The following is a 16,247-nucleotide window of genomic DNA, read 5'->3' as shown; positions in this document are numbered from 1 at the left end:
TAGATAGACTAAGTATAGTATAAGGAGTTGAAATTGCGTTGGACATCTGCTGCCAGACACCTTGTGTGCAGTTTCTAATGGGAAGAATGTGATGAACGCTTGTTCGTGTTTATGCCTGTATGCAGATATGCTCTTTCCTACAGATTTGCGGCTGCAAGACAGTAATGCTTATGTAACTCAGCAGGGCCAGCACTGGCTGTATCGAAAGAACCGATGGGCAAAGTGCAACACTCACTGCAGTGAGAAGCAGGAACACCAAGAGCATGTGGGAAATGCAGAGTTTAAGCAGGACAACCCAGAAGAGATGTACAAGAATGAGGCAATGCAGTCATCCAGATAGCCACGCCTGTATTACATCATGAAGGGATTGAGTGCAGAGATTATAGCGATGGAGCCGGACAGGTGTTGGCGTGAAAAAGCAGCAAAGATCCGGGAAGGGGGATGCTGCACTATTTCATTTTTTCCTGGAAAAAAAAAACAACCTTTCACTGACATGGCACCAGTCTTGCTGTATGCAGTGGAAAATGGCACACCCAAGCTGCTGGCCTGCCAGCCCCGGAGGTGTCACTCAGGGATAAGAAAAATTCCTTTTTCTTTTAGCGGAGATGCCTGTGAGGTAGCAAAAGAATAATAAGGATTAGGAACCCTTTAGTAATTTCTCTCCTATGGTGATCTCCTTCCTTCCCGTGGCCCCTCTGGCTGTTTCCACATTCTAATGTACTTAAGTGATTTTCTAGTTACTAAGATGTTCTCAGAGCCTCACCCTTGGTAATTCTTGTGCCTCCTTTCTTTCATCTCTTCCCTGAAGGACATATTAATAACAACCCTTTATCTACAACACTGTTAGATCTCAAGGACTTAATAGAGAGTCACGTTCTCTTTGTTTAGCAGCTGGCAGGAGAGGCGGTATGACTTTTCCATGTGACCATCTGGGACTAGCTTAGTCAGAAACAGCACCCTGGTCCCCTTAGTTGAGGACTCTAGTCTGGGCAGCACAGCATCAGAACTGATTTGCTTCAGATTTTGATTTTTGACTCTCTGAGCTGCATCCCAAAATCTACCTATGGCCAAGACGTGCATGTACCACGTCCCTCAGAGAGCTGGGGGAAAGGAGGGGACCTGGGAGCAATCCACTGATGGCAAATGGCAGCGTCTCCGCAGAACCTGCAGGCGACCGGGCTCAGCTTGCAGCTTGGTCCTGGGGCAATCTGGCAACGCTAACGTCAGCATTCCCTGGTGGCCCGCTTCCCTCCGGAGCCAGGGATCTGGGATTACTCAATAGCCCCTGCGGCATAGCCTCGTGTGGGAGCTGTGCTCAGGAGCTACTCCTTGGCCACCCCTGCTCTGAGTCCTTCCAGATGTGCTCCCTTTTTCATGTTATGACTTCTAGCACGAAGCCTGTTGCTCGGGGCCTTTCCCACGTTGGCCGTGAGCCCCTCACGTCGGCCAAAGACAGTGCTGTGAATTCTGTCCCCACGCTCAGGTCGCTCCCACATTTTAGTCCAAGTTACTAGTTCAGCCTCAAGGTGACAACTGCCATAAAACCAGGCAAAGCCCTGCCACAGCCCCATAGGCAGGAAATTCTTGAATTTACGGCTCTTCTTTCTGTGTGATCATGATCTCAGCCCGTGTTTAGGCTCTTTTATTACAGCTGACACAGAGGAACCTAAGAAGAGATCTGGAATGGGAGATTGTCCTGCAAGATCAGGTTTTTCCGATCTTTGCTGGTCCATGTTCTTGCCAATCAGCTGCTGCCCTGACCTCTGGCTAAGCTCCTAAAACGGCACCTCCAGAGCTGGTCCCACTCTTAGGAGAGAAGCCCTTAGCACAGCCTTCCCCTCGCGCTTGTGCCGGCTCTCTGATGGCAGGATGTATTCACAGAGGTGGAATCGGGTCAGAGGAGCCTGCACCACTTCAGCTGTTGTATAAGGTAGCAGAAGAATTCAGTCTCCCAGGCTCTCTTTAAACACTCACAAGAAATTCCCTTGAGATAAAAAAGCATCATAACGTTCAGGAGATGGTATCTGAGTCTGTTCCAGCAAGAAGCATGCCGTAGATGCTATCTGTCCTCAGGTATGCTGCAGGGGAAAAATACTGAACCGAATTCCTCCAGTCTGCATACGAAAGGAAGTTAAATTATATGGTAGAAGTGGACAAACAGTGCACACAACAACCAGTGCGGTGAGGGTTGGTATGAAAAGGCCAGGGTCAATGTGTTACATTCACCTCAAACAATAACCTTAATTGTGCTTTTAATCTAATGAATAAAAGCTAATTAGGAGTCATTGGGTTTCCCCTGTGGGCCAGCTTCTGTTGAGTGCCTTTCACAGCAATTCACAGCTCGGCAGAAACCGGCCGAAGGACACGACCATGAGAAGGATGTTTCCTGCGTGTCAAGGAACGGCAGGCACGGGCTTTACCCTTGCTGACAGGTTTGCTGTGTAAGTATGACCGCCACCACGATGGGTAATATACACATCAAGGCGCGGCGTGAAATATGTTGCCTTTGTTTCTATCTCAGCTGCTAATTGCTTACTGTCTGCTGGGACATGTCCTGGCAGCCCCCACGCATCACCTGGAAAACAGCCTTCCTAGGTTCGTTACCGTGAAAGGAAGCTTTGTGGCGTGCGTGCAATGGAAACCGGCCCCGGGGCAGGCTCGGGGCGGCCAGCCCCAGCCAGCGAGCGGAGGCCCCAGCTGCAGGGGGACGGGGGACTCTTTGGGGCCACCCTGTTTGCTGCCCTACTGCCAGCTCCGCTGACGGCAGGGTGGAGGGCGGAGAGGCCACCGCCGCCTCGTCCCCTTTAGCTGCAGGACGGCCCAAGGCAGCAATGGAGCCAGCGGGGCCAAGGGCTTTGCTCTGCCTTTTGGACCTTGCAGGCACACAGCCTCCATCAGCAGCTTAAGACAGCCCTGTGCTAATGCCGCGTTGGCCTGGAGGCGCTCGACAGGCCTTTTTCTTCTCGAGGAAGAGGGCAATGCTTCTTCACCTTGGCTGGTGCCCCCAGCTGTTTGCAGAGCACCAGGCCACGGCGAGGTGCCGGCACTGCTCCGTCTGACCTTCCTCAAGCCACCTCCACCAGTGAGAAGCTTTTTCAAGCACGACCCTCTCCCCGCTCCCTCCTTCCTTTGCCTGAGACCCGCTCTGCCCGTTTCAACACCGAGGAGATCCGTGGCCGGGAATGACTCCTGGTGAATCAGTGCTGTGAACGCAGCCAATTCACACGCTCTGTTACTCCCCTGTTGGAGTAGCCTCAGCCAAGGATGGCAAGTGCACGGCCGTGGGGTTATCTCTGCTCTGCTCCGGCGGTCCGAGACCTGTCTGGCACTAGCCAGTCATCCAACAGATCGTTCAAGCTCTCCCCCCAGCTACTGCTGCGGTTCATTGACCCTCGCAGCCACCTGCCCGGCCTACTGTCAGCTCACCGAAGCAAAGGTTGTCCCAGCACTACGTTTCTGCTGCTGTCTTTTAGCAGTAAAGACACTCGAACGCTTGCGATCCCAACCAGCCTTTTCCCCGAGGACCCGGCCAGCCCCTCTGCACCTGCCCGAGGACGAGGAGCCCCTTGCCGCGAGCTCAGAGCCGTGAGCAGTCCTGCTCCTCTTAGCCCCAAAGGGCTCCCCAGTTGCCTCGCGGCTTGTGCGCTTCATCCCTGGTCGAAGGGCTGAGCTCAGCCTCCAGAGGAACCACCACGCGGGCTGGGGAGCGAAACACCGCCAGACTAATCACTGCTCGTTTTGCTCAAGACAGAAGAACACCCTTTGTGTCTGAGCGGAGCCCAACTCCCACACTGTCGTGACTTGACTCTACTGCATCTCTGCAGCAAACGCCAACCTTTGGAGTTTCCCATGTTATTTTTTTTTCAGTGAGTGTTTTCCAAATAGCAAGCAGCTCTTGAATCTCCTAATCTCTCATTTTGTTAGTGTGGAAAGATGATCACGCCCCGTCTGTTCATTCCCCTCGCCGCCTCTGAGCGCGGCAGAGCAGCCAGGCAGTTGCACACGCGCTTTCCCATGCCGACTGCAGGTGACAAGCAGCGGCTCCGGCTTTCGTTCCTCGGCCCGCACTCGCTGCACCTCCAGTGCCTCCAGGCCGGGCCTGCGAGCCGTGCGCAGGAACCCACTGGGGGATGGCCGCGATGCCGGCAGGGGGGTGAGGCCGGCACCCGCATCGGCCCAGAGGCGCCCGCGCTCCGGGAAAGGCAGGGCTGCGCAGCACCTTCAGCTCTCGCCTGCCTCGTTTTGCTCCCTGCTCTGAGGCGGGACCAGTTGGGCCAAATGACCCCGGGTGGGTGGACATGCCAAACCTGCTCTTAGAGACAGGGGCTCCGCCAGCCCCCCGTGACACCTCCCTGGGCGGCCTCGGCCAGGCTTTGGTGCCCTTCTGCTTCCAGGCGGGATGGTGCAGGGGCATGGGCACAAGCAACGGGACCGCGGCCCCATGGCTAGAGCTTTCTCCAGGGGCATGTGAGCGCTCACTGGTGGGACCCTGGCTCTGAGCTTGGCCACCTCTGGAGGAGGGTTTTGGCATGGCCTGTTCCCGGGGGCATCGGGGCTTCCCTGGGCCTTGGCGCTGGCAGCCGGGTGCTCCGGCTCCTCAGCTGCTGCCAAGGCCGGCCCAGAGAAACCTCTAACAGGACACGAAAGAATAAGCTGCTCGGAGCATCCTTCTGGCCCCTCGGTAGGATTTGATGAATCTTCTGATCCCTTCGCAAGCTCCCCTGCTCCTTGCTGATGGCTCCGGTGGCTGCGAGGCTCCGGCACAACCCACGTGCGATGGGTTTTGGGTCACCTCGCGCAGGCACCGCGAGGCAGGGGAGATGCCCCGGGGGTCCGTGCAGCCCCTGCGAACGGTGCCTGGGGAGGGAGGGAGCCGCGCGGCCCCAAGCCACCGCGTTGCCCCGCAGAGGAGGCCCTGCGGCGAGGCTGCGCTATCCCACCTGGTTGCGGTTACTCGGCTGCTCGTTAATCCATACTTGGCACACGGTTTTACGAACGCATTAACAAGACTGAAACAGTCCGCGCCGCCCGAGAGGTTCCCGGCCGTAAGCCCCACAGCTTGGCTCCCCTCTGCGAGACTGGCGCGCCGGACCTCGTGCCCCCTCCCCGTGCCTGGCCCCGCCGCCCTGGCCCCCCGCTCGGCCCCCTCGCCGTGTCCCGAGGTCTCCTGGCTGACACTCCCAGCTCTGCCTTGCAGCGCTAATGATTTTCGGTACGTGAATTCAAAAAGGCAAAACAAAGCCGGCCTGTCAGCTGGGTGTCTGGCAGGAGGCGATTACCTGCCCGGGCTTGGCAAGCCCTCAGCTCGGCTCGGCTCTCGCCTGCAGCACAGCTGATCCCCCTGATAGGCAACAGTAATTATGAGATTCATCTCTGCAATAAGCTCTCTGTTGTGTCTTTTTTTTTCTTTTAAACCAAATAACTGTGTTCAAGCGAGTCACTGCAGGGGAGAGCACGTGCTTGTGGTAGAACTTCATTCCTGTTTCGTTGCACCAGGTCGTGGAGACAAGGGTCCAGTTAGGCAGGGTCTGCGCGGGGGGGACGGACCGCCGTGTGGACGCCCGGGGTCAGTGACAGTCCCCGCTGCCAGCGGGCCTCGCCGCCGCAGGGGCAGCGCCGTTCCCTGCGGACGAGCAGTCCGGGAGCCAGGCTGCTTCCTTCCTTCCTCGCAGCACGGCACGGCGGGGGCTGGAGGGTGCAGGACTCCGGCAAGCTCCAGCGTTGCAGCCAGAGCGGAGAGTTGTAGTGCATAGTTCTCCTCCTGTGGTCTCCTCCAGCCGCTCCCGTTTGGGACCTGCTGCTTGAATTTTCCCCATGTCAGGAGAGCTGAGGGTTGTACCTCAGTTCTGCAAAAATGACATGATGCACTTGCGTTTCCAGCGGCCTGCCGCGCCGCTGGTGGGGCTTCCGGCAGAGGGCTGGGCCCGGGGCTGCCGCACGGGAGAGCTCTGCCCCGGCTCTTCCTGTAAGCGAGACGCCCGGTGGCACGTGGCACTGGCACTACGTCCTGCAGCCTCCGCTCGGCTGACGGCCCGCGGTCGCCCTTGGGAAGTGCGTTCCTCCCGGGAGGCCCTCGGCAGCCTCTCAGTTATAGGAGGAGAAAATACAGAGCGGTTGGAGGGGCTGTGCCAGGGGCAGGAAACCCTCCTGTATCGCTGGGGAAGAGACGCAGGCCGTCCCGGGCTGAAGGTGGCTGCACGGACCGAGGTGGCGGGAGCCACCGTGGCCTCGCTGCCGCCCGCCCGCTCGCTCGCCTCTGAGGGCAGCGTTCGGGGGCGTTGGAACGCGCGGGGCCGTTCGGCGGCGTTGGGAGCGCGGCGCGGCGGGCGCTGCCGGAGGGTTGCAAACGCTGCGCAAGGGCGCCCTCCGCTGGCGGAACGGGGCGCAGCAGCGCAGCGCGGGCGGCGCCAGCGGCCCCGGGAGCGAGCAGCGCCCGGGCGCGGCGGGAGCGCGGCCGCGGGGTGTGCGGGGTCCTGGGACGCTGCCCGTGTCCCCCTGGCACCGTTTCCTGCAAAGGGCCCCCACGGGGTCTGCGATGAGAGCGGTGACGTTGCCGGGGCTGGCGCCGAGCCGGCACCTGCCTCCCCACGGGCAGAGGGCGAGCACGCGCATGTGTGCGCCTGTGCACACGTGTGTGCAAGCATGTGCACGCATGTCTGCGTAGTACTGGCTCGTGGCTACAGATGGCACCACTCGCTGCTCGCCGTGCCGCGAGGCCTGCAGGGAAATGTTCCCTGTGACACCTGGGCTGCTGCAGCACTGGGTCCCCCGCGCTGCTGGGGCTCTCTGCCCTCGCGGCGGTGCCGGGAGGTCGTGCGGCTTCTGCGGCTGCTGCCCCTGCTCTGCCGCAGGCGACAGGCCCTCGGCCACGCGTGCAGGCTGCGGGGCACTGACCGCCTCGCTGCACGGCTGGAGCACGCAGAGGCCCGGCCGTGCGGTGTGCAAGCGGTGCCGGGCTCCTTCCCGAGCGGTTCCCGTCTGCGGATACCCTCAGGACGCCCACGCCGAGCCCCGGCCCCCTGCACCGCTGCAGCTCCCGTCAAGCGGCTGTGCAAGCCCCTCCGGGGGTGGGTCAGGCCCTGAGCCCCAGCTTGCAGCCCCTTCGCAGCGCCGAGCGCCCCATGGGGCCCCGCTCCCCACGAGCCGAGGTGCTTCGGCGCCTGCAAACATCCACGGGCCAAGTGGCAACGTGCCGGGGAGGCAAACGCCGGCACTTGCAGAGCTGTTGAGGGCAAGGGGCCTCCGAGGGAAGGGGCCAGGCTGGACTCTGCAGCCCAGCCGGCATCGTGCATGGCCGGAACAGGGTGACATGGTGCCGCAGAGCTCGGGAGGTGCCTCTCTCCCGGGTCTGCTGAGACCCCGGGCCGGGACGCTGCCTGTTCCGGCACAGGGGAAGGCTCGGTCCCCTGGATGAGGGTAGCCCGTGCGACGCTGAGGCTTGAGGACCCCCGTGTCGCCTGGGCCAGCCAGGCCCGGCCGGGTGCCCCCAACCCCTGCGCTCGCGCAGGTGCTGCCGCCGGCGCCGAGCCAAGCCGAGCTCCCCGGCGGCCCCGCGCCCCGGTGAGTCAGCTCCGGCACCTTCCCGGGCAGGAGCGGGCACGCACGCTCCGGGTGCCGCTCCTCTGCGTCATCCCCGCTCTCGCTCTCATGCCTGGGGCTGGGGCGGCCTCCGCTCTCCGAGCTGAAACTTGCCCTGGCGGTAATTACAGGGGAGACGAGGACTTCAGAGGATTTACATTCCTCCCCGGCCACGCCTGGGAAACAACTTTCGCCATCACCTGGTTCCTGAGAAGTGACTTCCCACCTGCGAGGCCCGGCGGAGGGCGAGGGGATGCGTGGGCTCCCCTCGGCCCCGGCCCGGTCCCGCACTCCCCCTTGTCCCACGCTGCAAGTGCCGCAGAGGCTCCCACGCTCATGCCGGCTCCGGGGAAGGCTTTGCCTTTCCGCCTGCTCCGCACGGCGCAGCGCAGACACGGCCCCTGCAAGGCCGAGGGGCCGTTTCAGCCCAGGGCGCTTCTATCCGCCCATGGGCAGCAGGGAGCCCGTGTTCCCCGCGATGCCGACAGCGTGTTGCTGTTAATAATAACCCCCCAAACCCCACGGACCCGCTCTGGCCCTGCTGGCTGCCTCGTTACTTGGGGAGGACTCAATTCCTCCTGCCGCCGAGCCTTTCGCTGCCCGCCGTGCGCTGAGACATGGGGAGCGGGGTTCCCGAGCCGGCTGCGCTGCATGGACCCCCTGCCGCCGGCGCCGCCGTTTCCCACCCCGCTCCCTCCATCGAGGCCGCCGGCGCTGGGCTGCTGCCGCGGGATCGCTGGGGTGCCGGGACCGGCCGCGCTGCTGCGGGCCCCGTCTGGCGAGTGCCGCGGCCTCCCGTGTCGAGTGCCAGCAAAAGCCATGGTGGGAGCGCGGGATGGGACTGCAGCGCGCCTGCGCCTGGCATGCCTTGGTGGCTCGCGCGCAAAGCCAGCGCTGCACTGTCCGCAGCGCGGGGGGCTCCCGGGGGAGCGGGCGCTGCGGCACGGCCGGGGCGGCTCTGAGCGCTGGCTCTGCAGCGGGGCTGGGGAAAAAAGGGGCCAGAGGGGTCTCTCCAGCCTCGCACACTTCCCGCGAGCTCCTGGGAAAGGGCCGCGTCAGCAGGGCTCCAAGGCCGCGGTGTTTCGCAAGCGGCGGGGAGCGACCGGTTTCCTTATTAGGCAGCGAAGCGGCAGCGGCCGCCCGGGGCGCGGGAGAGCCGGGCGCAGCGATGCCGGGGACGCGGCACGCCCGCGACGTGGGAACGCGCTGGCGGGCCGCCGCCTCGCTAATCACCGCCTGGCGCTGGGCGCGGGGACAAGCCGCGGCGGCGCCGCTGCAAAGTGCCTGCATCAGCTGCGGTCACAGCCCGGCTGACGCCCCTGCGCTTCCCCCGTCGCCCTCCGTCCTTCGGGGGCCGGCTGAGGCGTCCCCGTCCCCGGGGTCCTGCTTCCCCGCAGCAAAGAGCCCCCGGGCGGGGAGGGCTCCGGGGGGGGGTCTTTATTCCTCCCCCTGGTTAGATCACAGGTAAAACGCAAAGAGGCAAAGAGTGAAATTCAGATGGAGACGGGCCGGGAGCAGGGAGGGCTGCGAGGGAGCTCGGAGGGGTGGCGTCTCCACCCGGCCGCAGGAGCGGATGGTCCCAGACCCACAGGGTTTCACCCAAACCCGGCTCCCGCGTGGCAGGAGCTTGCTCCCGCGTTGGGGGTGCCTCGGCCTCCAGTGCTGGCCCCGAGCGGCAGCCGGGCTTCCCCGCACCTCCCGAAACCTGCCCAGGCTCCCAACACGGGTTGCAGCCGGACCTCAGCCCACCTCCCTGCCCCTCGCCCGCTGCGGTGGCCCTGGGCCCCCGGCCCAGCCGCCGGGGAGCACGAGGCTGAGCCGTGGCACGAGCACGCATGAAATGGCAGCCCATGCTAAGGCTGGGGGTGTCAGCTCCATGCCGCAGGGTGAGCATGCGGCACGGTGCGGCCCTGGCAGCTCCTGCATGCGGCACAGCTGCAAGCGCCCCTGCAGAGCGGGGGCTCGGGCTGCAGCCGGGGGACGCCAGCCCCCTTCCCACCGTGCGCGCTGCCCGGTGCACGCTGCCACCTCGCAGCAGGGTGCTGGGGGCTCAGGGCCCTCTGGCGAGGAGGGCACATCCCTGGCCGTGGTTTCAGGGTGCTGCTGTGTGCACGAGCAGCTGGCTGAGGCCTGGCGGGTCTGCAGAGCCGGGCGCTTTGCTCGCTGCCTTGCAGCCAGAGAAAGGGGCTGTGGCTAAGCCGTTTCCCGGCCGAATCCCCAAGGCGAAGCCAGCGAAGGTTTCCCTGTCCCCCCGCCAGGCCAGCAGCAGCAGCGGCTGGCTGAGACAAGGGGCCCGAGCGCTCGCGTGCTGCCTGGTGCAGCAGGACAGGCCAAGCGCGGTGCTCCCACGCTCCGGGGTGCCGGGAGAGCCCGGGGCAGCGCGAGCAGCCCGAGCACTCTGCACCGGAGCCGGCCCGGCCGTGCCCACAAAGCCCCCCTTCCCCGGGGCCCAGGGGTCCCGGATCGGGACCAGGCGGCCGAGCAGCAGGCCCTGGAGCGGCTCCCATCGCGGCTGAGCAGGGAGGCGCAGGCGGGCGCCGCAGCCAGGTGTTTTGCAAGAGGCAGATCCCCGGGGCGTTGGGCACGGTGCCGGGGCAGGGCCGGGCTGGGTCCTTCCAGCCGCGCAGCACAGAGCGCTGGCCCACAGCCAGTGTTTGGCCCTCGGGGAGTTGCTGCGTGCGGGCAGGGATGAGCGTGCCCGGCCGCGGGGCAGGGAGGGGGCGGCTGCAGAGGGTGGGGAGCGCGGCGTGGGGGGGGGGGTGCTCACACCCTCAGGTTTTGCCTCGTAAGGGAAATGCAAAGCAGAGCGAGAAGCTGACCCAGGTGTTCAGCCCCACCTGCCCCTTCTCGCTGGCTGGGTGACAGCGCAGCTTTCCCTCGCGCTCCTCGTTTCTGCAGCAGTTCCCCCCAAATCCCCTGTCCCTTCACCCCCGTGTCAGAGAGGGGGATTCAGCCCGGTGGCCTCTCCCCCATCGCGCTAGCGCAGTGTAGGAGATGCCTGAGCTGTTTGCAAGCCGGGCTGGTGGCGGCAGGGCTGGGTTCCTCCCTGGGCAGGGGCAGGGGCCCGGGCCGAGACGAAGGGGGTGACGCAGAGCAGGCAGCAGCGCTCCGGGTGCACTGCCTGCGTCCCGCTGTGCGTCGCGGTCCCGGCGGCACAGGGCTGCGCATGGGGGCACCCAGGAGCAGGGTGCTGCTGCCCCTCGCAGCCCATCCGGGATAGCCCTGGCGCCCAGCACAGCACCGTTGTACAGGCAAGGGTTCCCGTGTCCGGAAACCTTCCCGGTGCTTGTGCAAACCCTCTGCCCGGTGCAAACAGGCCCCGCCGGGAGCATCCCATGAGCCAGGCAAGCCCGGGGTGCAAAGCCCTGCCAGACCCACAAGACCTCCAGCAAAGGTCCTTCCCCGGGTCGCTCCTTGTCCAGAGCGTCCCCCGGATGCGGAGCAGGGAGCTCCCCCCGGCTCAGGGCAGAGGGGCTGCCTGGCTCGGCCGGGGGGGGGCAACGCCGGAGCCAGGGGCTGGGTGCATTGCGGCACCACAGAGGTGGCAGCCCCGAGCCCCGGGCTGCCGGCGCCAGGCTCGTCCCTGCTGCTAGCCAGAGCGTTTCTGCAGGCCACGGCTCTCCGTGCAGCCAGGCACCTGTGCCCAAGCGTTTGGCCCAGGACGTGCACCGGCGCGGTGCTTTCGCTGCTCTGCAGGGGCAGAAGCTGGCAGGAGCCAAAGCCCTGGCTGCCCCCGGCACAGGCCCCTTGGCGCCCTGCGAGGGAGGCAGAGCCCCGGCCCGCTCTGCCCCTTCCCACGGCGCCTGGAGCAGCTCTCGGGCCCGGCAGCGTGACTGAGCTGTGGAAAAATGCAGCCGAGGGGACGTGCCTGGCAGCGGCATGTTGCCGGCGTGTGGGAGCAGGCTGCAGCTCTGAGCCAGCCCTCGGCTCGCGGCGCCTGGTGCCGCCAGGGCCTCGCTCCCGTCCCTCGCCGGGGAAAACCAAATGCAAAAGCCCATCGTGGCTCTGCCTGTCCTGGCTCTTTTGAGTCCCTGAGTTGCCCTCGCCGCCCTGTCCGGGCGCCTCTGCAGCCGAAAATCCCCTCGGTTTTGCTCCCCGTCACCAAGCAGGGAGGGAGAGGGCCCGGAGACATCTCCGTCCTGGCACGCCGGGGGACTCGGCTGTCCCCAGGCTGAACAAGGCCGTAAGCCAGGCACGTGCAGGGTGGCCATTGCCACCGTCTGCTGCTTCCCGATGGCCTGGGGCCTGTGCGGGGACAGGTGTCACAACCCCGCCAGTCTCAGCCGCTGCTCCGGGCTGACGCTGCTCCCAGCAGGGCCCAGGCGAGGGCTGGGGCTGTCCCGGCTCCGGCGACCCCGGCGGTTTGGGGGCTTGTTTAATGCCTTTGCTGCAAAGCGAGCGCTGAACGTGTGCACGGGGGCTGGACCCTCGCCGGGGGGGGGTCCCGGCGGTGCGGGAGAGGCCACGTCCAGCCCCGTGGGAACAGCGGTGAAGGGATTCACCCCCCTTCTCTGCAGGAACCCCCCGGCTTCCCCCCAGCCCCTGCCCCACGTGCAGGAGGGCCCCCAGGGCCGACCCTCCCCGGGACACCCCTCAGCACCGCCGTGCCGCCCCGCAGGACGGACGCACTGGAGCAGCGTCACGGGGCCGGGCCGTGCCGAGCCCGGTGCTTAGACCTCTCCTGGCACCTCGCGGAGAGGAGAGGTTTCACAGCTGGGTGAGGCGAGGCAGAGCAATAGGGGAGGAAGGCTGCCAGGGGAAGGCAGAGCCGAGCAGCTGGGCAGCCTGGGGTTTCCTGCGAGCCCGCAGGGACGCCACGGCCGCGGCCTCTTGCCGCCGTCGCCCGGAGATGCCCTCCTGCCCCTGGCTGCGGGGAGAAGCATCCAACCACCCCGACGCCCCGGCAGGGCCGAAGCGCCCCGCGTCCCCACCGTGGGACCCCCTGCAGCGGGGCCTCCGGTGCCCCCGCACCCGGGAGCCTTGCAGCACCCGCAGGCTCCGGATGCACCGGGCGCTCGTGCAGCCCCGAGGCGCCCGCACCGCGCTCCGTGCACGGCCACGGCCCTGGGGCTCCCGGGGCGCCCGCAGGCCTGCACACGCTGTGGCCCGCGCCAAGCTTCGGCGCTCGGGCTGTGCTGACACCCAGCGGCTGTGCCGGGCCCTCGCTGGGACACCGCCGCCGTACCGGCATCCCCGACCGGATCCTGCATGGGTCGCGGCCGTGCACGGGGCTGCTGCAGCGCAGCAAGGCGTGGGAGCAGGGAGTACGGTGCTTGTGCCCAGAGGGATGCCCCTTGCCGAAACGCATCCGGCCAAGCTGCAGCCCGGGGCTGAGCCCCTGCTGTCCCTTGCCGCAGCCGTCGGAGGCACCAGCGCAGGGAAGAGAAGGCATTTGGGAGGGCTGAATAAACACCATTAGAAAGCAACATTAGTAATAAACCCGCACTCATTATATTCCCTTAACCAGAGCCCTGCAGCTGAGAGCTTTTACCTGCTTTGCAGGTGTGTGTGATACGGCTGTGTGATGCACACCAGGCCTGCTAGAAAAGGAGCCGAATTCGTGAGTTAAGGAGAAGCCCAGGGGCTGGGTCTTGATGAGCCCTGGCAGGCAGCATGTGCTGGCCCTGGTATTGGAGGAAATCTGCTCTGCAAGCTCTTGTGCTTCCCTGCTCCGGGGGCTTCAGGCTTGGAGTGAACAGCGGGGAGAGCAGGCTGGCAGCAAGGCAGCACCAATGGCACATCGCAGGAGGGATAAAATGTTGGGAAAAGGGATGCAGTGGGGATGGGGGTGGCCCAGGACTCCGGTCGTGCTCCCAGAGGGTTAGGCAGGAATCAGGGCATGCCCAGCTGCACCGGGACCCACTGCAGTGCTCAGGGAAGGTGCATTTGAAACTGTCCCTTTGAATCGATATGTTACAGCATGTCCAGTACCGTCCATCCCGGGAGCTCCTGGCACATGCAAACAGCTGCCACAGAAAGCATCCTGCAGGCCGTGCCCTACCTCAGGTGGGTAGAGATTGTTTCACTTGCTTATTAAGTGTTTTTTTCTGGAATTTCTGAACTTTGGGACATGAATTGCCAGGAGTATCCACACACGGAAAGGGAAGGTGGCACTCGAGCGAGCAGTCGGGGATTCCCTGCTCTGCCTTTGGCCCCAGCTCGCCCCGGCGACGCCTCAGCGCTTCCCAGGAGCAGGTTAATCATCAGGGCTAACGTCTGCCAGTGCTGCCGTCACTGATTAATGGGATCAAATGCTGCGCATCATACATCCAGCTCATCCTGAACCCGATCTGTGCAGTCACATAGGGGATGTTAGAGGAGAAAAGCTGGTTTCTAGGAATGTCCCAGCCTGGAGCGCATTTCTGAGCTGCGGGAGAACTGGAAAAGCAAAACACTGGGGTAATTCCTTCCTCCCTGCTACATGTCTTGGGAGTATTGGAGGGGCAGCGAGACCTCCTGCTCAAGAGCACTGATGTGCATGGGGTGAAATGGCCTCACCAGGCTTGAGTGGGAGAGACCCACAGCCGCCCAAGGAGGGCTGCTCGTCCCGCAAGGAGCACCTGGAGCACCCGGTGCCGCTGCAGGGCCCTGCCGCGGGCAGACCCGCGTCGCTGCTGCTGCGGGCTGGGTCGTGCTGCACGTGGAGCACGTCGTCCCGAAGGCTGTGCTGCCCTGCACCGACGCTGGGCCGTCCCTGCCCTCCGCATCAGCACGTTTCCCTGTCACAGCGGTCCACGTGCATCGCTCTCCGCCGACGTACAAGACGGTTTCTGGAAGCCAGCTCCTGCCTGAGCCACAGCTGCAGAGCTGTGCCTTTGATTTGGGGCACGACAGAGCACGGGACACAAGCCGCTCTGGGCCCTGTCTGCTCCCGGTGGTGACCCTAAAACAAATCTGGCCAGTTACCGTACACTGCCATGCCCCCAAGCACAGAGACTTCCCTGTGTGCGGAGCTAGTCTTCAGCCCGGATAGGATGCATAGGATTTGCCGGGTCCTGGGCATCAAAGATCCTGCAGCACCCGGAGCGTTGCCTGATGCGGGAACTGCTCTCGCAAGGGAGATCAGCATTGCCACCTCGTGGGGAGCCGGGGACGAACATCTCCCTCGGAGGAGGCACCTCGCCCAGGCCGGGCCGAGCCGGACGCCCGAAAGCGGCCGTGGCGAGGAGGTGCAGGGGCTCAGGCCTGCTCTGAGACAGCAGCAGGGGGCCGCTCAGCCAGGGCGGGATGGAAAACTGGTGGTAAAAACAGGAAAATGTTTCGTCTGTCGTTGTCTGATGGTTTTGCACCAGTGGCGATGCCTGACGCACACTCACCTCTCGCTGTTCTGCGAGGATGCAGACCCCTGCGTATCACAGGGACGCTGTGACCCTGCAGCGCCGCTGGCACCTTGCCTCTCTGGGGACGTCCTGAGCAGCCTGGCACGGACATGAGACCAGTCGGACAGTCGGCAGACACCAGACAGGAGGCTCAATGACTCTTCCGGAGTTTTGGGCACTGAATACCATGAACAGTCCCTTCGCCGTAGTGAGGTCTTTGAAATGCCTCCAGCAGAAAGACACATTGGAAATGTCTAATCACTTCTCTGATGTCTGGATACACCACCATGATGCTGCTTGAGATGGTTCCTCTCCTGGTATGGAGAATCTGATCAGAGATAGCTGGGACAGGAAAGTCATCTGCTTGGTCATGATGGTCAGGGAGCAAATTCACATTTTAATGAAAATTTAAGCCAGTTCTCCAGCTGATCCATCACATAAGGACATACAAAAGTGACAGATGATTTAGAAATACCAGAGAGACACTGAAATACACCAAAGCAAATGATTCCTTCTACCTAGTGCAAGATAAATAATTTGCCTTTAGCTTAAATAAAAGCCCCCAAGAGTGATGCAACATCTAAATCATGCAATGACTCCCAGGGCCCGCAGAGGGCAGCACACCCAGACACCAATGATTTGTCCAAAATACATGGTATTTCAGAGATGGCTTCAGATGCACGGCAGGAACACCTCCGCACTGAAAGCCGAGGCCACAGGGCATCTAGATGGAAGTGATGAGCTCCAGGATAAGCAATCCATGGCACAACAGATGCAACGCAACAGATCCACGTCTCACTGGGGGGCGATACCCCAGCGCTTTGTTCAGTTTTAACTAGCTCCCAGAGGAGAGTTTATGCTCTGTCTGGATCTATATGGCTTTTGACCCCATGAATTGTGTAGGAGATTTACTGTACTTCGTATCTGGGGTTTTGGTGTATTTTTAGAACGTGTAATACATCTCTGAGCTGGATGTGACATTCATCTGCAAGCAACCTCCGCTGTGTCGTGCCAAACCAGTGCTGGGAGACGCTGTCAGTTTATGAGGGGGTTTTAGCCACATGTCAGGCACCAGGAAAGCTATAAATCATCTTTCTTTAGCAGCAGCTAGTACTGAACGCTGAGGTCCAAGCTCCAAGCCCCCAAATTAGAAGGACTTGGAAGCAGGATTAAAAGCATCTGCTTAGGAAGTACAGTTACATCTCCATCCGCAAGGCTTCAAGGACAGGATCAATCTGAGACGGGCAATTCCTGCTGACCAGCAATCAGGGCACGTGGGTTGGAGGCTCTGAAAAGCAGCTTTGCCCAGCAAGCTGTTTTCAGAAATGCCTGCCCACAATTTGGAAAATG

This window comes from Apteryx mantelli, chromosome 28 (genome assembly GCF_036417845.1).
Source record: "Apteryx mantelli isolate bAptMan1 chromosome 28, bAptMan1.hap1, whole genome shotgun sequence".
NCBI classification, from domain to species: domain Eukaryota; kingdom Metazoa; phylum Chordata; class Aves; order Apterygiformes; family Apterygidae; genus Apteryx; species Apteryx mantelli.
This window is presented reverse-complemented; position numbering follows the sequence as displayed.